Below are 23,055 nucleotides of genomic sequence, written 5' to 3'. Positions count from 1 at the left end.
AAAACCTAGAGACAAGGGGGATTGTACAATAGAAATTAAAATAAAAATAAAGCCTGAGGAAACTTGAATTTCTAGGGGAGTCGGTTTCACCTTATTGTGAGATGGAGTGATTGAGGGGAAGTGAATAGAGGACTTCAAACAAGCTCCAACAACCAAATAGAGACATGGAGACCAAAACCAATGCTCACCCCCACTGTGCTCTAATCACTACATACCAAAAACCACCAAATAGAATCTAAACCATGAAAAAAGTTAACAAACAAGAAGGAATTGAACAAAGGATGAGTTACCCAATGTTGGTTGTCCCACCAGTGTTGAACCTATGTTGCCGCAAGGATGAGTTGATGGTTGTCACCATCCTCCCCTGCTCGAGCTATCACCATAGTTTCCACCATCATCCCAAAGAGATCTTTCGCTACTATCCTTATTCTTTTCCCCTCACTATTGCCTAGTGCCTAGAACATGTGTTGAAGATTGACATCACATGGGCCTACACCTCCAAGAATTGCCATGCATGTCAAATCATGGCCATAGGAATATGTCATCCTCCACACAAGAGTCGAAACACACAACATTGAACCATACCAATTGGTTTTGATCCCCACACTACTTATTTCACATAGGAATTATCTCACCTATGACGAGAGGATGTTATAGTCCTACTAGTTTAACACGGGAGCAAGGTCCCCAACTAAGAGCACTCAAATGGAGAGTAGTCTTCCATGTGATTGTGAAATGATGTAATAGTTGTTTCGTGTGTGAATGCATGGGGTGGGTTGGCCATGCCACCCCCGCCCCCCATCTCCTTTGTTGTATCGAATTCCAATGCCTTGATCCGGGCTTCCAAAATTTTAATTCAATTTTCAATAATTATTAGGTAGATTGTAGAGATATAACCTCCATAGAATATTATAGAATATTCTTAGTAGTATACTCAAACCAAAGCTGGAGATTCATTTCCAAAGTAGTTATGTCATTTTTTACCTTTTAATTTAATTCATTAAAGTAACATATCAACAACTGTCATCTGAAATGAGTTACGATTTTTTGGGCATGTGTGTTACCGGGAATAGTGTCTATGCAGAGCTGCTAATCCCACTAAGGCTGGTAGCTACCTTAGAAACAAACAAACTAAAACTACTTTCGTTTTCCTTTATGAGAGATAGATGAGAGAAGAATAAAGGAGACCAACCTCTGTCTTGCGCTTGGTTCCTTGCTCGATTCCTCTCCCTTCTGATAGTCCTTTGCTACTTGCTTTCTTGTGTACCCAGCTTCACAGAGTACCTGTAGAATCAAAGCAGCATAACACTATACAAGAACATAGATCTATTATCATAAGCAATATAGGATCAGATGTATATTAACCACACAAATGCATAAAACATCAATCACACAAATGTATGGAGGAAAACTTGAATAGCTTTATTGATAATCAAGAAAGAGCCAAGAGAATTACAACCGATTGTTCTGACCCAGCATCATCCTCTCAGCAAGTAAGCCCTTCTTCACCTCATGAAAAGCTTAGATCACCCAACACTATGATATTGCACCAAGAAACCAACAACACTTCCTTACAAGATACAAAATTCCAGCCTCTGGATCTCTGGGATGAGGGATCCATATATAGATGTCTGCAAGGGAGGTGAGTCAGCTTGAGATTTGATTAGTGTCTTCCCTCTTATAGTTCTTGATTCCACTTGGAGATTTATGATCTCTTACTGATCCCTGGTCGAATTCAGAGAGGCAAGTGTCACAGGAGAAGTTTCTGGAAGATTCCATGCTTCTCCACCTTGCGGATTGACCCTGCCATTTGTCCCTTCTCGCCCATCGCACCCCATAGAAGGGCTTTTTGACATGCAACGCACCTACTGTGTGTATTGAGGTGGGATGCAACGCACTTTGCCTATGGAGCAGGTGAAATGGTCCATTTTTGACCAGTTCTGAGTAGTTTTTCATGGAGAACTTCTGGGAGATGCTGTAATTAGTTGACCTTGTTCTTCTAGGGGTTGGAATAACACCTTTAGGGACTTAGGAGCCCTTGGTTTATGGACATTTATGCTTGGGGTTGCAATGCCCAAAAATTTCTATAACAGTTGCCCCCTAAAGCATGAGGTCGTTAATCTTTTGATGTCAGGTGAAATGCTTTATCATGAGGATCCGAAGTTTTTTCGAGTTGGGAGGCGACCTGTAATAAGATACAATACAATACATTATCTTCATTTTATTTTCATGATCTAGCTGAGGCGGGCATTCCCATGCTCAACTTTATAAATTCATTTTCATGTACATAGGACAAACAATCGTCTGAGTGTAGACTGATGATTCTAGTAGAGCCATCATCCCTTAGATTGGATGATTATCCGTGCAGCAATGATGTACATTTGATGTCTTTATTTTCCTGAATATATATCGCAACCCGGATGGATGAAACTAGATCCGGGGTCTTCAATCTCATTCGATCTTCACTCAAAGTACAAGTCGATCCATGTGAGAGATGTTCTGGAGTCGAACATGGAAAGACATCGCCTGATTACCAACCAATGATGTAAGCTGTTAACAGGCGTGAGAGGAATCACCGATAATGATAATGATCCTCAAGGTACTGCAGTACAATTCACGTGGTGTGAATAAGGGACTTGGCGTCGAACACCACGTAAAATCTTTCGGTCGAAGGCCATTGATGTAAACCTGTCGCCGGAAGTGAGAAACTTTCCATTGAGGCATTCAAGCTTCAAAGTACTGAAAGGGTTGTTCCTAGACCGACTTCTTGGATAATGAGCTGATGTCGACAAGAAGCGATCTATCATAGGAGGGCCTTAGTGAATCCCACATCAATGACACGGAACGGAGCAAATGATTTTAATGGAGGTGAAAACAATCTGGTGATATACGGTTCAGGGTGGCAGTCATGAAAGAATGGAGCGAAAATGTATTATAGTGGGTGAGACACAGGTGAATTCTCTGAGCGACTTCTCTTGAACATATCGGCGACACTAACATGATGGATTGGTAGCATTAACCCCAAATGTGGATGGTGTGATGGAACCATGGTGATGTGACCAGTGAATGGAACAACCTAACCCGACTCGGATGTGGAGTGAAAGTGTCATGTTCAAGAGTGACTTACTACCAATAAAGTTTCTTCAAGTTTTCTTCCCAATTTTTCCCCAGTCATTGCTGACCAGTACCTCTTTATTTTTGTCAAGCTTGAGGAGGATAACATATGCTTGTTCTATAATTTTCCCTTCGGGCAAACCCATCGCTATGTTTTAACGAGCCTAGCGATAGTGAAATTCATTCTTGTCTGTTATGGACAAGTTTGTCGCTATTAGGTTTTAACGAGTTTAACGACAAAGATAAATCGGTCCTTTTCAATTTTAGAGAGTCTGAAAAGAAACGTAAAGGAAACTCCAATAATTCCGAAAAAGTATAAAATAATACGAAAGGGATGAATTTTCGGTAATTTTAACGAGCCGAACAAGACAAGCGCTCGATCTTTTTGTGTAATAATCTCTCAGATCCAAAACGATTAAAATCTAAAGGAGGGATAGCACTTCCGGTCACTTTAACGAGCTGGAGAGGCCAATGGCTCGGCAATCTTTTCATATTTTACAAGTCAGTTGAAAAGAGCTTAAAGGAGACTCGTTTTTTGAGGAACGAGTGATATATTCGGGTAGCAACTGATTCCAGGTAAGGCTTGGAATTTTCCAATCACGGCAGTGCCACAAGGATGGTTAACAAGATCACTCTTCGCAGCTGTTCCTCAAAAGGGGTAAACAATCAAGTGGAGGTGAATGATCAGCCAATACAGAGTGGAGGTGATGATGAGAACACGACCAAGGCTTCAAAGGCTGAAGTAATACATTCATGATGGTTATTTACCAGGAATTGGTTCATTTTTTAATGAGCTTAAACGCTGGGGGAAACACTTGCTCATTGCTTATGTTTATTTTTTAACGAGCTTGAATTCCGCATTAAAACTACTCGAGGCAGGTTTATTTTTTAACGAGCTTTAACCCTGCGGTATCACTGCTCGTGGTAGGTTTATTTTTTAATGAGCTTGAACCCTGCGATAACACTGCTCATGATAAGTTTGCATGCCCCCAGCATAATAATGCAAATCGAGGTGCATGCCCCCCAAGCTTCATTGCATTCATCTCGGTGGTTGGAATGAAGGTTTACCTTCGAGATCTTCGAAAGACTCGACTTTGATTTTACGATATCGTAATCAAAGACTCGATTTGGAATGGGAGTCGTTTCATTTTTTAATGAGGTTGACACAGTAAAAGAACTATCCTCATGACTCCTTGTTTCATTTTTTAACGAGGTCGACACGAGATAAGAACCATCCTCGAAATCCATGGTATTTACAATATTTGATAGAAACTCAAAAACTGAAGGATGATTAAGGTTGCTGGAATAATCTTTGTGGTAATCCAGAAGATGGGAGTGATGGTGGTAATCTTCCCATGGTGCCTCTCCTATCATCATTGATTGAATGATTCCTTCGTCTGTAGAATGTACATGCGACCAAGGATCTGAAGAGGTGCCATATTCCTTAGACCTATTTATCCAAACACTCAATGAGCATTGATTTGGGTTTGCCCCCCAGGCCAAGAAAATTGATTGCTACAATATTTCTAAAATGGCGATGATCCATGCTGACAAAATGTTTAGGAATCTTCTGAATCCATTAGATATAGAAGATTTCATATTGTAGGTTTCCACTGTGGCCACTTCCGCCAGATTACTTTGAGGCGGTAGGGCAAAAGTACCCATTAAGGTAGGGTCTTTGAGGAGGCCTACTCCAATATTTTGAAGCGAATGATTGTTTCCATGGATCATTGGGATGCTTCCCGTAACTTGTGAACTTTTGGGGAGAAATGTTTGTTGGTCGACGATTGTAATTCTTCCTTGGAAGGGAAATGCAATCTTCCTGAAGTAGGTAGACACAACTGCAGCCATGGCATATATCTAGGGCCTTCCCAGTAGGATGTTGTAATCGAGGCTTTCGTCGATTACTTCAACATCAATTTCTATTGTTTTGCCCCCTAGTTCAACTTGCAAGTTACCTAAAATCCCATATGGAGTGTATGATCGTCCATCAAATGCTTTTAACGTCGTTGACGATCTCGACAAGGGTGGTGAGCCTAAATTTTTCCAGCAACTCATCGACATAATACATGTAGATGCCCCCTCATCAATAATTGTTCGGTGAACAGGTTTGTTGAGGGCTTTCACTTGAATAAGGAAAGCTAGTTGAGCTGGTAACTGAGGGTCATATCCTTTATGATCAAAGGCCATAAGATTGGAATCCATTGGGTCAATCCCACCTATTGTTGATAATAAAGCTTGCTTTTGGGAGGGGCAATTTTGTGGTACCTCAAGTGTCGACATAGCGGACGGCAATTGGGCCAAGTCCCCTACTATATTATAATGTTGTGTTGCTCTGGCACGAGGATTAAATGTCGATTTGTGTACTACTCCCTTTGGCGGCTTTATCGTTAGCTCAAGAATGATGGGTGGCACAACTTTGGTCGAAGTTGTTGTCGAACTACTAGGTTGATCTTTAGCCTTGTTGTTTGATAGCTGTGGATTCCCGTAATCTTTATTCCTTGTCGATATCAAAGCATCATTTTGGTGCTTCGAAACGGACAACATAAGTACTTGGGATCGAGAAGCATTATCACTAGCAACCATATTTGTTCCTGGATTCGGAAACGGATTAGTTAATACTGCCGAGGTTTTTGTATTCTTGAAGAATTTTCTAAGCTCAGCTTTATATGGACAATCTGATGTCCAATGATCCTCATCGCATATAAAGCATGGATGATTTGGTTTCCTATTTCCATAAGGGTTTACAGAAGATTTTTTAGGAGACGGCTCCTCCTGTTTCTTCTTCTTCCCTTTCTTTTTCTTCTTGCCCCCTGGTTGCTTTAGTTGTTTGCCCTTGTCGATCGACACGGCATTTACCTCCGAGGCGAGAAGTTCTTCATTTGCATTTTGATCAGAAATCTTATGGGCTTTCTTAGATGTAGCCTTTGTCGATTTCGTGCTTGTCGTACCTATCACGCCATCGCCGGCATGAGAGTCTTTGTTTGATTTAGGAGGAGGAGGAACGAAGAATTCCAGTCTAGGAGCATCAGGGATTTTATTATAGAGCATGCGAGACTGAGTATATATCAAGTCTAGATATTGCACACGAGCAATGACTTGCTCTTGAGTGACGACTCCTCCTTTTGCCACATCTTCCGTAATAGAAGGTAATAAAGACTTAATAAACCATTCAGCTAGTTGCTGATTAGGAACATATGTTTTTACCATTCTGCGACGACGTCGCCACTCATGAATATGATCAGATATGTGAGTGGCCGTTGTCTGCTTGAAATTGGTAAGAAGTTCTGTTCCCATTTCGTACCTTATGGGTAACTGAAAATGGGTTAAAAAGGTTGTGGCTAGGGTACTAAAGTTATCAAACAAAGCTCTAGGTAATTCGATATACCATTTTGCTGCCGGACCAGTTAACGTTCTCTAAAAAAGGCGAAGTCTAATAGAATCATCGTTTAGGGTGTTTGATGAACACCACAGATGAAAAGTAATCACATGATTCAATGAGTCATCACATGATTCAGCGGGTCTTCACCCGGATTTCCATTAAATTTAGGAATATCTGATGGAAGTTTATAAGAAATCGCTGGCCACCAAGGGGCGTAAGAAATTGGATCATTCGTCAGCCGATTTACATCTGGTAATTCTAGAGTTGCTACAAAGGGCAACTGTTGATTCAGGTTAGGCGAAGCATACACAGGATTAGATGGAATCGCCTGAGCAATGGGTCTTTGCATACCAGCATAATGTATTTGATGCTGGTAACTTTGATAAGGTTGATGGGCATAACCATTATAATATGGTTGTTGATAACCGCTTTGGAAATGCGGTTGCCCATTACTTACAAAGACTTGTTGCTGAGGTCCTTGATATGATTGTTGGAATGGCGGTTGTTGAGAATGAATCAGCCATGGTTGTTGGACCATTTTCTGTTGCCCAATACTGGATGATTGACCAAGATGAGGAGTCATAGTACTTGTTTGAGCCTGAGTCGCTCCAGATAAGGAGGCACTAACCTGAGGTTGTGATTGAGTCGTTGAGACAAGATGCTGTTGTATTGCAACCTGAAAAACTTGGGGTTGACATACAATAGGTAGCGCTTGTACTTGCGACGCAGTCACCATAGCAGGTATAGTGGGAATATTCGACACAGGGTGGACTGGTTGCATTGAATATACAACCCTTGGTTGCTGAGGCAGTATTAGTACCCAACCGCTGGATGTAATTCCAGTTTGACTTGAACTTTGTTGTAAACTCCCATATGGTTGTTCTCAGGGAGGGAACAATGAAAAAGCATACTGCCCTCCATATGCTGGCAATCCAGTACTTAAAGGGTATATTGGCCTTTGAAGACACATTGGATCAATTTGTTGAGTTTCAACATAAGAAATACCAGATGATAATCTGGATGAAGAAATAGGAACTGACCATGTCGTTGAAACAGTCCCTGATTGGACTCTGGCTTGTTGTTGATAACTTGCTGAGACAGATGGTATGCCGGCGAACATCGTTGGAGTAGCAGCAGGAGGCTCTGCCGCTGCTGCGTTGGATGACACATTCCTGGATGTCGACAGTTGTTCAGACATATCTAGTCCATCCAAAAGATTTCCTAGCGATTCTACAAGAACTTGCGATGAAGGGAGACTAACTTCTAAGACCAACGAGGGAACAGTGACGTTATTCCGATTAAAATAAATTTTAGACGCTTTGACACAACTTGTTTTTTCAATTTTTAAGAGTCGAGAAAAAACAAAAGATGACACTAGTCACCTTCGATTTTTAATGAGCTTGAAGTGACAAGTGCTCAGATGGACCTTTTCCATTAAGGAGTCTTAAAAGGAATGAAAGGGACTACTCTAGAAATCTAGACAGAGGGATTACCAAACCAATCCCAAAACTACAGAATACTCTTTACGGTACGGCATTCAATCTTCCTGAATGTTGTGTTCAGTGCATTGCGATCGACAGGGCGACAGGCACGACTTCCTATGGATAAAGGATAAAGCCTATTGTGGTCTCCCAAAATATACTTAATGGTACGTGGGAGCACAAGTCCGTACTGACACTTATCATCTCAAAGTGGAGGAATCACCCAACCAATAGTGAAAACAACAGTTACCAGGCTTTACGATGCCGGAATACGTCTCTAACCTAGACTTTTAGATGTTGTGTGTTAGGTTCCAAAGCGTTTTTAGATTCATTAAATTTATTTTATGGTTGATCTTGCTTAAGAAATTTTCCTTTCAGGTTCACCGCGTGCTATAGATGTACAATTCCTAAAATGCAATCTAAGATGATAAACAGTCATTTAATCTTCTTTTTGCAATGAAAATCCTAGCTACTAAGGAAAGAGAGATGGCGTTCTTTCAACAAAGAGCAGAGAGCACACACTATGTGCACTGTCCTAAATCAAACCAACAAACAGTCTAAATGCAAATGCACGTGCATGTATTTGTTTTCAGCCTTCTTAATGTGTGAATGATAAAAATAAAGCTAAGTGAAAATCTGAATTATTTTCCAAAGCGACAATTACTAACAAGTTTCTTTTCAAAACAAAATGAGGACAATGACAACACTTTGCGATTTGGAATTGAAAACTTGTTTTCGACATTAGAAAAACTACTAATTCAGATCAAATACAAGAGTAACAGTGTAATTGACTATCAAGAACAATCAGATTCTCTTCTATGACTGAAAACGACACTTGAGACACTTTCAAATCAAGAAACGACAGTACAATTACACTACTTCTTTGTAAAGGAGAACTGAAAATGACTCAAAAACACATAAAAAAAATTACAGTTCTTTGCACAATGGAGGCAGAATAACAGCAAGGAAAGGGGTTTCAAACAGAGGTGTACTGACTGCAGGCAGCAAAACTCCCAAATAGAGCTAAAAAGAGTGAACACATAAACCAAAATTTAGGAACAAGGCCTTGTCTGATCAGCGCACTTGTAACTTAGTGAAACTGAAATGCAATGCACCTACTACACTCGGGAAGTGCGCTGCATTTGAAGTTCACAAAACAGACAGTGCGCTGGACCAGGGACGAGACTTTGATTGGATTCCGGGTCACAGTTTGCAGTTCAGTTCAGGGATTTAGGCCAAGCAAGTGGTAATCAGTAAATCAATCACAGGGGTAGATCTAAGGAGGTTACTAGAGCCACCATGAGGGCAATTAGAAAGCTTGTAAATCAATCATTTAATTCATAAACAAAACCCGGAGATTGACTAAAGCAGCGTTGATCTACTTTGCACTTGCATAGCAAATGCAGTTCGAAGGCTAGCTGGCTTGACTTCAGGCTCCGTCTGTAAGTTTATAAAGTAAACAAATGTAGATGAACAAACAATCTACTCGCTCCCCAACGGAGTCGCCATTTTGTTACCGGGAATAGTGTCTATGCAAAGCTGCTAATCCCACTAAGGCTGGTAGCTACCTTAGAAACAAACAAACTAAAACTACTTTCGTTTTCATTTATGAGAGATAGATGAGAGAAGAATAAAGGAGACCAACCTCTGTCTTGCACTTGGTTCCTTGCTCGATTCCTCTCCCTTCTGATTGTCCTTTGCTACTTGCTTTCTTATGTACCCAGCTTCACAGAGTACCTGTAGAATCAAAGCAGCATAACACTATACGAGAACATAGATCTATTATCATAAGCAATATAGGATCAGATGTATATTAACCACACAAATGCATAAAACTTCAATCACACAAATGTGTGGAGGAAAACTTGAATAGCTTTATTGATAATCAAGAAAGAGCCAAGAGAATTACAACCGATTGTTCTGACCCAGCATCATCCTCTCAGCAAGTAAGCCCTTCTTCACCTCATGAAAAGCTTAGATCACCCAACACTATGATATTGCACCAAGAAACCAACAACACTTCCTTACAATATACAAAATTACAGCCTCTAGATCTCTGGGATGAGGGATCCATATATAGATGTCTGCAAGGGAGGTGAGTCAGCTTGAGATTTGATTAGTGTCTTCCCTCTGATAGTTCTTGATTCCACTTGGAGATTGATGATCTCTTACTCATCCCTGGTCGAATTCAGAGAGGCAAGTGTCACAGGAGAAGTTTCTGGAAGATTCCATGCTTCTCCACCTTGTGGATTGACCCTGCCATTTGTCCCTTCTCGCCCATTGCACCCCATAGAAGGGATTTTTGACATGCAACGCACCTACTGTGTGTATTTAGGTGGGATGCAATGCACTTTGCCTATGGAGCAGGTGAAATGGTCCAGTTTTGACCAATTCTGAGTAGTTTTTCATGGAGAACTTCTGGGAGATGCTGTAATTAGTTGACCTTGTTCTTCTAGGGGTTGGAACAACACCTTTAGGGACTTAGGAGCCCTTGGTTTATGGACATTTATGCTTGGGGTTGAAATGCCCAAAAATGTCTATAACAATGTGGTATTGATAAGCCATGATATTAGCCCATGGTATTTTAACAAATCTTATTTACAGATTAAGAATTTCCACAATAAAATGTGGGTGAAAAAATTATAACTTATTTAATTCTTATGATTTTTTAAAATGTATTTGATAATTATTTTAAGTTAATGTTATTAACATTTACCAACCATCTAATTTATATAATTATACTAAAGTTATTAAAATACTATACCTATTTTTTTTTATATTTATATAACGTTATTAAAATACTATACCTATTTTTTTTTATGTTTATATATACTTAGATAAACATGGTAATTTAATTGAGTAGTAAAGAATTACGTTCACCATAAACAAAGATAATAACATATATTTAGTATAGGTTCATGTTAATATCACCGTTAAAAAGCGACCATATATTTCATTTCTCAAAAATTATCATCGATACTTAAGTGGTTAAAAACATGCTTTATATGTACTCAAATGAATTTTGAATAGAATGCTCGACATCATATGTTATTGGAAATAAGTCAGTTTGAAATTTATACGGAAAATGTTGCAATACACTAATAATAGGGGATAATTTTGTTAAACTAATTATAATAGATCATAAATACTAAATGCAATGAAATAGGAAATTGTCATGGTTAAGTAAAGTTTGGAAGAAGCCTAACCACGTAAAATAACAATGTAGTTCATTCGGAATTCAAGATCGGGAGATCATGTTTTCTTAACACTGAATCCAAAGAATAGTTTAATCAAGCAACCATCTAAATATTATGATCCTTCGAAGTCCTAAATAGGATAGGATCAATTGTATATATATTTTACATTATTTACTATGATCAAAGCTCCAAGAAATAAGGGAACATAATAAACACGCACATGAACCACGTCCAAGAAAAGAAGAAGACGGACACACAACAAACTCTAATTCTCCCGACTGTAAAACCACTAGGTCATCCCCTTAATTCCACAACAGAGGGTCAAATTCAATAAAATAGCCAAATTCTCAATAACTTAATGAAATAGAAGCCGAGGATCCGTAGAACCAAATCAGAATAAAATAAAAATCAGTGTAAAAACCCTCAAACGAGGTATAAAAAATATGACTCGAATGGAATAAAAGAAAAAGCCCAAACTGAGAAAGACAAAAACTCATCAATAAATCCCAGAAGAGAAAACTCCTTATACCCAACAAATCCAATGTGATATCAATCAAAACAAAGCCTAGATGACTAACAAAGACACCATGAAGCCACACCACAATTATCAAGGTGAACCACCTGTCCCTCCAAGAATCTTGAAAGCTAGAGTAATAGAGCAACACCACAAGAGAAATGCACAAAATTCACGTTCTAAAAATAAGAACACATAAAGATAGTACTAAAACATAAAATGTACTGGATGGATAAACCAAAGTTCACAATTCCTTTCTACACCTGCTCAGAGAAGACATGGATTATTGAATGCCTCGCAGCTTAATCCCCAGTGACTAAAATCCCCATGGAAACAATTCTAGTTTCTCTGAAATGAAGTGGGATGAGGGTGAAACCTCACCACCCTTCACACAAAATAGGTCATTCTGCCATCCCAGAGGCACGAACTCGCATTTATAACTAATTAACATAGTGTACACTTCCCAACACCCACCTTCAAACACATGCCACGCCATATTGAATCACAGACATCCGGAACAAGGCTCACTTCACTACGAGGTACCATTACCGCATGGGCTGACACCCTCATCGAGGAGGCGAGGGGGGTGTTAGGGATATAATGTTGTCAATATACCATGTGGTAAAGTTATCACAATGCATTTTATCATATGTCAAGGTTAATTTTCAAATATAATATAGAATGGTCCAAGATGGTTGTAGAGAGCATGACGACTCTATGAGTTCCCAAGGGGAGAATAATTTGAATAGGTTCATGTGAAAGAAATAAAGCCTTTATTTCCTTGTGCCAACCCAACTATTCACATCCTTTACATCGTGTTTCTTAAATGAAGCTGACAAACACCTTGATTTGAGTTAGAAAACCAAATAGTGAATGCATGAAGACCTTGGTGAAGGAAATCTACCTCGACTAAATAAATCATTTGACTTAGAAATCTAAATCATGAATGGATGAACAAGTTGGTGAAGGAAGACCTACCTTACATAAATGAATCCTCTGATTTACAAGTCCAAATCATGAATGGATGAGAGCCTATAGAAGGAAATTTGACTCGCATAAATAAGGAGTATGAGATAGGTAACTTGTAAGGGAACAAAAAAATGCCATCATTTATAGATATATATAAATTTCTCATTCATTTATCCTACCTCATTTTATTAATATATGTACATTCTCCATTATTATCTCAATTCCCATGCTACATGATAATTTGGATTAGCATCCCAAATTTGTAAAAGCCTAAATCAACACTAAGAATTAAATAATGGAAAGGTTGTGTCCACATCAAGGATAGTTAAAATACAAAATGACTAATTTCATCATGTTGTTTCCCACTTTGAATCATGATATACTTTATTAGTGGTCTCTTAGAAAGAATCAATCATTTAGCTCTCCCTTCTTGCAGTATTAGGGCACAAGCTAGTACTTATTTCCTTAGAAATTGGATGGCAAAAAAAAGGCATAATCCAACTTATGTTGTGTTTGATTGTGAAAATATATTTTCATGGTTGAATTATCATTAGATGAAGTTCTTAAGGTGTTATGTAAAGAGAAGAATGCTTTTTATCATAATAGCAAAGGGTTTGGCTTAAGTAAGTTATAGGCCTATAATGACTCTTTTTCCATGATGGCCTCATAACTTTAATTAGAAGTGGAATTTGTAGTAATTCCCATGGTTTGGTAATGAAATTCTTTTACAAAGTTAACTACTTGAACCACTTTTGTTATAAATAAATGTATAGTATTCATTTTAGCTTTAATTAGAAGTAGAAGTGGAAATTGTAGTAAATCCCTTGGTTTGGTAATGAAACTCTCCTACAAAGTTAATTACTTGGACCACTTTTGTTAGAAATAAATGTATAGTATTCTTTTCAAATTCTGATCATTTAGCTACTAAATAATGTGTACTACTCATCATGGGATTATACTTAAAAAAAAATTAAAGCAAACATGCTTTTTTTTTTTCAATCCAAATATGTTTAAATCTTCAACTACATCTTTAACTCAACACTTAGCATGCATTACTAGTTTGTTGAGTCTCTTTGGAGATTGTATTTGTACACAAGTAATGAAATTCATTTTTTAAGATCAGAAAATGGACTTGCAGGTCTTTAAATTTGGCAGGTTGCCGTGTGCTCACACAGGTTGTCCTGCACGCCATTCCCATCTTCATGTTCTCAACTCTTCCTACTCCTAAAGGAATTATGCAACAGATCAGGAGCATACAAAGGGACTTTTTATTAGGCAGAAGGGAAGAGAAAAAAAATGGGCTTTAGTTTCCTAGGACAAGATCTACAAACCCAAGAGCCATGGTGGCTTGGGGCTTCATGATACTGAAACCATAAGCAGGGTTTCAGGAGCTAAACTTTGGTGGAGGTGGATGAAGGAATCAGAAATTCCTTGAGCTAAGCTTTGGAAACAAAAATATCCCAAGCATTGGCAAGAGAAGGATCACATTAGAATGATAGGGCATATTAAGGGCTCCCACATTTGGAACCTTGCCTAGGAAAATAAAGGAATGGTTCAGCAACACAGTTTCTGCGAAATTCGAGCTGGGAACCTAGCTCGATTTTGGGAGGACAACTGGCAATAGGAACCTAACATGTATAAGGATGAATTAGCAGCTCTCAAGAATGACACAAACAACAAAGGTCTACTTATGATTAAAAAATTCTGGGACCAGGATAGGAACAATGAAAAATGGATATCTTGGAAGGATCTAGGCTATAGTGAAGAGAGTCCTCTGAAGGCCCAGGCAGACTCTCTTACCCAGGATCTAGAACATAGAATGATTTTGGTATCCTCCTTTCCTGACCAACTAAGATGGGGAAAGAACACCAAAGGAAATTTTAACCTCAAAGAAGCTAAACAGATAGTAACAGGATTTAACTATCTAAACCCTGGTCAAGTTTGGAAGAATCTTTGGCAGAGCCCCCACTGGATGAAAATAAATTTATTTATTTAGCTAGTTCATCAAAGGAAAATCTTAACTTGGGAGAATCTCCTCAAAAAGGACTTCATTGGACCATCCAAATGCTACCTTTGTGGCTCACAAGAGGAGACAATGGATCGCCTTCTCAACCTTTGCCCTTTTATCTCCAATGTGTGGGATTGGGTGGCCTAAATATTTAGGTACACTGATAGGGAAAAACTCAGAATCTCCAACACTTTGAAGAATTGGAGGAAAAATTTCTCAGGGAATGAAATCATTAATAAAGCCTGGAATCTGGTTCCAGGCTTTGTCATCTGGAATGTTTGGAAAGAGCGCAATAGTCGGATCTTCAAGAACAAAGCAAGAAAGCCCCAGCACATAATTGACCAAATTTTAAGGCAGCTTAAAGACACAGTTAGTAGCTTGTTGAGGACACTTCCTAAGGACCCTCCTTTGCCCCAAGATGCAAGTATTCTACTTCATTTGGGTCTCCAGTCTATAAGCCCACAGGGCATAATCAAGGGTGTGAGCCAAACAAATGTAGATATAAATATTTGGAAGCCTCCTCCACATGGTTTCTTAAAGGTCAATATAGATGGAGCTTCTAAGCGCAACCCAGGGTTAGCTGGTTTTGGGGATGCTATAAGAGATCAACAGGGTCAAATAAAGAAGATCTTTCATGGCCACTTGGGGAAGGCCACTAATAACATGGCGGAACTCATGGCCCTAGAGCAATGCTTGGAAATTTTGGTGGATTCAAATTCACATAATGTCATCATTGAAGTAGATTCAGAATTGATTATTAGAGTGGCCAAGAAAATATGTAATGGCACATCACTGGACAAAGTGTTGAAACACTGGAGGCTATCGCATGTCTTTCACCGTATCAACACTCACCTACAAACCTTAAAAACTATAAGCTTTGTCCATGTGAAAAGAAAAGCTAACATGTTAGGTGATTGTTTGGCGAATGAAGGAGTGAATAATAAGGAAAGGGACGCTCGGCATGGTTGGGAGTTGTTACCCCCAGGTAAACTGTTAAAGGACTATCTCTGTCACGCTACCAAAGATAGGGAGAAATGGATTGACAATATGGATCAAAGAGGATCAAGAGACAGGCAGGAGGATAGGGAAGCCTAAATTGTTTGCTTGTTGCTTGGCAGAAGAGTGCGCAAATTAATTCGCTTGGCAGAAGAGCGCGCAAATTAATTCACACGGAAATGGTTTCTTGAACCACAAGTGGTATTTTGGGCAGGGTCTAAGTGGTAACTGGTTTTTTGAGGTTGGCCTCCGATTCTACTGATCCAGATTTAAGCAGGAACGCAACAAATTACAGAGATAACCATATACACAAAGATGCAGCGGAAATAATACTTCATTTCATTAATGGAAAATACTGACATATGCTTACAAACAGAAATGGCAATAAACTAGCTAGGGCGATGGTAGCTTATCTCTGAGAAGAGATGTGATGGCTACATGCCTCTGAACTGTTCTGAACTGTATTACAATGAGGCTAGAAGGCCTATTTATTGTTGAGAAACAATGGGAAACCCTTCACATACCGAAACCTAACCCTAGAAGATGAAATGCCAAATTGTGGGCCCCATTTGGGTAAATTGGTACATCAATTTCCCGGGGTCGTAACTTTGGCATACGATCTCCGTTTGACGCGTACGATAGCTCGTTAGAAAGATCTATCCGAGTACTACCACTTTGGGAGGCAACATAGGGCTCGGTCGCCCCAGAATTCCAAAAAAACGTCGTTTAGGGCCTCAAAACGGCTCTGGAAGTTCACGACCCGAAAAACTGCTAAAAATAGTAAACTGTGCTACAATTAAGGAAACTGAAAATGCTGAGAAAGACAATGGTGGGGGTCCAGGTGGACCTGGCAGGTGGCCACCAATATCCACCTGGATCATTCCTCCCCCCTTAGGAAGCAATGTTCCCCATTGCGTTGAGCTCCTCCATGAGATGAGGAAACCTCTGTTGAACTTGTTCCCTGGTGAGCCACTTGCCCTGCTGAAGGAGTTGGTCTGCTTTGACAACTCGATACAGTTGGATATGCTGTTGGCAAGTGTTCTTGATCTGTGTGTCCATGATCCGATCAGTTGCAGCTTGTTCCATGCAATCTAGATTTAATTCTGTGGGTTTGAGCTGTTCTGCAATGTCGGATGTGTCTAGCAATGGTGGAAAGTATGGCCGAAGGCGGTCCACATTGAACACTGGGTGCAGGCCAAGGAATGGGGGAATGCTGAGCTCAAATGCATTGTCTCCCATAGCCTTAGTAATGGTGTAAGGACCATATCGAAGTGGTCTCAATTTCCGATAGGCTCCAGTAAGGCGTTCCTTTTGCAAATGCAACCAGACTTTGTCGCCCACCTGAAACTTGTGTGGCACTCGGTGTTGATCATGTCGCTGCTTGTACTTGGCATTTGATTTCTCAAGAATGTCATGGACCTGCTGGCGAATATGTTGGATGCGCTCAATGAAGCTGGTGGCCTTATCTGTTTCGGACTGGACATGAGCTGAATTCATGTGAGTAGCTGCAAGTGGCATGGCCACATCAATGGGGCATAGTGGCTGGAATCCTAAACCCACCTGAAAAGGGCTATGGCCAGTGGAGCTGTGAAGAGCTCGGTTGTAGCTGTGCTGAACATAGGGGAGGCTCTCGTCCCATGTGCGTGGATGCTTTGAGTTATACATGCGCAGAATGTGCACAATCATCCTGTTGACAACCTCTGTCTGGCCATCAGTTTGAGGATGGAAGGCTGTGGACTTCGTGAGTTTGGTGTCCAGCATTGACCAGAGACTGGACCAAAATGTGCTGAGAAACCGACTGTCCCGATCTGAGATGATAGACTGTGGGATCCCAAAGTGCACCCACACTCGTTCAAAGAAGAGTTTAGCAGTGGCTTCTGCTGTGATATTCTTCTTGCAGGCCATCATAATGGCCATCTTTGAGAACCTGTCGACGACCACAAAAACACAGTCATTTCCATGCTTAGTGGAAGGAAGGCCTGACATGTAATCCATGGAGATGGATTCCCAAGGTCGACTAGGGGTAGGCAACGGGGTATAGAGGCCTTGCTTCTTAATGGTCGGTTTGGCAATGGCACAGGCAGTACATGATCGGATGTACTTCCCAACATCCTGTCGAAGATTCAGCCAATAGAAATAGTTTTGCAGTACTGCCACTGTTTTCTCGACCCCGAAATGCCCAGCAGCCCGACTGTAGTGTGCTTCCCAAATCATCTTGGCACGCTCGCTTGAAGGAACACAAAGGTGACCGAGGTGGCATAATAGGGCATCCTGGAGGTGAAAATCTGCAACCTGCCGACCCTCCAAGAGTGTCTGGTATGTGTGGCCGAATTCTGGGTCGCTTTTGTAGAGAAGTGGCCAATCAGAAGTCTCGTGCCCGCAAGAGTTGAGCACGGTGGTTAGCGCCATGATCGGTGGTCGACTGAGGCAATCTGCAACATTATTGGTGCTGCCCTTTTTATACTTGATATTCAAGTGAAACTGTTGCAGGTATGTAGACCACTTCTGATGGCGATCATTCTGCAATTTCCCTTGGGTCTGTATGAATTGCAGAGGTCGGTGGTCTGTGTGGATGACCGTTTCCTTCCCCAAAATGTAATGCTTCCATTGTCGGCAGGCCTGTACAATGGAATACATCTCTTTATCATAAGTGGGGTACTTCCGGACTGTGTCTGAAAGTGTTTCACTGTGATATGCCACTGGATGTCCATGTTGAGTAAGGACTGCCCCAATAGCATAGTCAGAGGCATCTGTCTCGACCTCAAATGGTTGTTGTAAATCTGGTAACGCGAGCACTGGTGCCGTGCAGAGGCGATCCTTCAACTCCCTGAATGCCTTCTGTTGAGATTCAGACCAAAAGAATTTTGCTTTCGCCCCGCCCTTGGTGACTTGACTCAAGGGCCAAGAAATATGAGAAAATCCCAACACAAACCTGCGGTAGAAGTTGGCAAGACCTAGAAAGCTGCGGAGCTCTGTTAGAGTGGTTGGAGAGGGCCAATCCCGAATGACTTGGACCTTGGCTGGATCGACATGCACCCCCTGTTCATCAATGATGTATCCCAGATACTGGACCTCGGTCATGCCAAAAGTGCATTTCTCCAAATTGGCACATAGCTTGTGTTGCCGCAGTGTTTGGAGAACCTGTCGGATGTGGTGGAGGTGCTCTTCCCAACTCTGGCTGAAGATCAGAATGTCATCCAAGTATACTACTACAAAGGAGTTGGTGAATGGCCGCAAGATGTCATCCATTAGCCTCATAAAGGTTGCAGGAGCATTCGTCAATCCGAAAGGCATGACCAACCATTCGAAGAGGCCCTCCTTGGATTTGAAGGCAGTCTTCCACACATCTGAGGGTTCAATTGGTACCTGGTGATATCCTGACTTCAGATCGATCTTGCTGAAATATTTCGCCCCCTTTAGTTGGTCTAGGAGGTCATCAATCCGCGGGATCGGGTACCTATTACGGACAGTGATCTTGTTCAGCGCCCGATAGTCAATACAGAGTCTCCACGTCCCATCCTTCTTCTGTACCAACACTATCGGGCTCCCACAGGGCGAAGAACTCGGACGGATGTGACCTTTCTGTAGGAGCTCCTGAATCTGCCTCTTGATTTCATTGTTCTCCAGAACAGAGCGCCGATAAATTGGTCCATTGGGTAGCGGCGCACCTGGGGTCAGATCAATGGAGTGCTTGACTTGACAGTGCAGAGGAAACCCTGCCGGGGAGGTGAAGATGTCCTTGTACTCCTCCACAATCTTGTCCATTTGTAGCTGCCGTGCAAAGGGACCTCGTTTGGAGGCCGCGGCCACTGTCTTCTTCTTCCCTTGAGGGCGTATCATCAGGAAAACAAATTTCCTGGTTTTGGAAATGATCTTACTGCATTGTTTTGCAGTAATCAAAGAGATGGCGGCAGGTGGTGGTACCTCTGGTATCCTGAACAACTTATTTCCCAATGTAATAATAACAGCACGGGGCCTTGATTCATACACAGCATGTCGCTTCCACAAGTATGGTTGTCCTAGTAATACATCACAAACTTCAAGGGGAGCAATGTCACACAATACCTCATCCGTGAAGGGCTTGATGTTGTATGGAAGGCGACACTGCTGGCTCACGCGAAGATCTCGCCCTTGGTAAAGCCACCCAATGGTGTATGGTTGTGGATGTGCTGTGGTCGGTAAGCCCAACCGCTTCACGACCTCTGCCGAAATGAGGTTCTTTTGACTCCCGCTATCAACAATGAACTGTATCGGGGAGCCCTTGACCCACATCTGGGAGTGGAAGAGACGCTCCTCCTCCTCTGGATCTTCGGGTTCATTTTTCTGGATCTTTGCGGTAGCAACAGTGGCGCTGGGATCCGCATCAATGATCTGCTTCCCTTTTTCATACCCCTTATCAGGTTCTGACTCAGAGTCGGAACATGCATCTGATTCTGAAACCTTTAGCTCAGCCACCAGTGACTGTTTGGCCCGACACTCACTTGTGTTGTGAGTGGAGCTCTTATGGAACTCGCACCATTTTCCAGTGTCCTTTCTCGGCTTCGCGGCGTTGCTCTTTGCTTGCAGCTTCAGCTGGTTGTCTTGGGCTGTCCCGCCTTGGCTTTGTCCTTTGTTCTGTGGTTTAGGGGCACCTTTCCCCTGCTTTGGATTCGCAGATCCAAAGTCTCGCTTCTTTTGTTTAAACTTCTGCTCGACTTTGACGGCATACCGGTATGCTGCGCCGAGCGAGGGGATGTTTAGGAACTGTATTTCTTCCTGGATGTACTTGTGCAGGCAGCCACGGTATTTGAGTATCAAATGTTGCTCTGAATCCTTGATACCCAACTTTGTGCGAAGGGTATGGAAAAGATTGGTGAACTCCAGCACATCTTGGTCCCTTCCCTGCCACAGCGTGGTCCACTTTATGTATTCATCCTCATAGCTTCCGACAGGGTAGTACTGCTCCTTGATGGCATCCCGGAACGAATCCCAGGTGGGTGCGGCTGAAAATAGTGAGCCAGTACTTTCATCCTTCTGCTCGCAGTAGGTTTCCCACCAGTCCTTGACGTGGGGGGCTGCTTTGAGAAGAGCAAAAACAATCTTTTCCCGACTCGAAAATTCATGAACAGAAAAATAACCCTCTAGCAGATTTAACCATTTATCTACGGCATCGGCGTCTATCTGACCCTCGAATATGGGGATTTCAAAATTAACTTGTACCTTAAAGGGTGTGGCGTTTCCAGAGGAGCTGCTGGAAGCCAATGCGCCGCTTCTGGGTAGCCGCTGAAGGATCTGCGCAAAGCTGTCCATCATCGCGTTCCGTTGTCGCTCGAGCGCTTCTTCGAGCAAGATTTTGATGGGATCTCCTGCCCCCTCGTCTTTCTTCTCGTCCGCCATGGGAGGCCGTCGGGATTTGCGAGGCTGGTCTTGCAAACGTTCAACCAGTTCAAGCCCTAACTCCTTATATCCCGACCTTGTTGGGGACATGCAAAGAAAAACAGAGAAAAAGCAGACCGCTCTGATACCACTGATCCAGATTTAAGCAGGAACGCAACAAATTACAGAGATAACCATATACACAAAGATGCAGCGGAAATAATACTTCATTTCATTAATGGAAAATACTGACATATGCTTACAAACAGAAATGGCAATAAACTAGCTAGGGCGATGGTAGCTTATCTCTGAGAAGAGATGTGATGCCTACATGCCTCTGAACTGTTCTGAACTGTATTACAATGAGGCTCGAAGGCCTATTTATTGTTGAGAAACAATGGGAAACCCTTCACATACCGAAACCTAACCCTAGAAGATGAAACGCCAAATTGTGGGCCCCGTTTGGGTAAATTGGTACATCAATTTCCCGGGGTCGTAACTTTGGCATACGATCTCCGTTTGACGCGTACGATAGCTCGTTAGAAAGATCTATCCGAGTACTACCACTTTGGGAGGTAGCTTAGGGCTCGGTCGCCCCAGAATTCCAAAAAAACGTCGTTTAGGGCCTCAAAACGGCTCCGGAAGTTCACGACCCGAAAAACTGCTAAAAATAGTAAACTGTGCTACAATTAAGGAAACTGAAAATGCTGAGAAAGACAATGGTGGGGGTCCAGGTGGACCTGGCAGGTGGCCACCAATATCCACCTGGATCATCTACTCTTCAAGCGACACATAGCATCGAGGAGGAGAGATGAAACCGCTTTTCGAGCGGTTAATCTTTGTGCTACTTGTCCACCCGAATTCAGCATGGACCGTTGGATACACGATGGGTAGATCAACGGTGGAGGTTCGATCGTGCAAGTGGTTAATCAAAGCTCGACGAAAGGAGGTGGGTTGGAATTGCGTTTCGCCGATATGGGATTTTTCGATTTGACATTAGCCGTTGGATAATTGAAAGAGATGGACGGCAGTTTTTATGGTTACAGATGTATTATTTTTGGAGTCTGACCTTATGGGTTGCTGGTCGGGTTTTATGTATTTCCTGTGTAATCTTTTTTTCCATTAGAGTGAATGGTTATGTGTTTTAAAGGTTAAAGCCAATAACGCTTCTAATAGGTTATGTGAACCATTTTTTGGTAAACGAAAGGGTTTTTGATTTACCCTGTAACATATGTAATGTACTTGTTCTATTAATAGAAAGCTCCATTCTTACTTGACCAAAACAAGAAATTCATTTGTTAATGGTTGAAAACTAATATTTTGTTGAGAAAGATACTATTTTGTTGAATAGAAAATCATGGATGAGCAGACGACAATGATAAAAAGACCCAAAAGACCCAACTCCTTCATTGGAGGTAAGTGATGTAGACATTAGGATATACCAATCACATTTTTAAATAAACTAATTTTTTATAATATTATTAACCTAATGTTCGAGCAATTAAAGATATGTCACTAAATTATTTGAAAAATGTTAGGTATTATAATAATGAATCATAATTAAATATTAAAATTCACAAATGTTAGATATTATAATAATGAATCATAATTAACTATTCATAATTATTAGCTACAGACATAAGTGATTTACCATTAAATTATAGTACAGTTAACATTGTTTGAGGGTTCTATTAAAAGAGGTTTGGCTTCTCACTTGTATATAATGAGTGAAATCTGGTTACATTTTAGTATCACTTCCGTGGAAATGGTTTCCTTGAGATTTGAATATTTATAAGTATAATTAATCTTGGTCTATAAGTGTTCCCATCATTTTTTATAGGCTTGTTGATATTTCTTATTTATTTATTATTATTAATGCTTGGGATATTGTCAATGTCTATTTTGGTTAAGGAAAATATAAGTAGCAGTAAACTTTTGATATGTTTTCAATCCTTATTTTTTTAGTAAAATAGGGAAATAAAATAATACGAAGATTTTACATATGAGAGTTATAGTATGTATAGGTTATACTAGTATAT

Source organism: Pinus tabuliformis, chromosome 6, assembly GCF_031772625.1.
Source record: "Pinus tabuliformis cultivar Carrire ecotype Pingquan chromosome 6, CPIR1, whole genome shotgun sequence".
NCBI classification, from domain to species: Eukaryota; Viridiplantae; Streptophyta; class Pinopsida; order Pinales; family Pinaceae; genus Pinus; species Pinus tabuliformis.
The sequence above is the reverse complement of the archived record's forward strand: the minus strand, read 5'-3'. Positions refer to the sequence as shown.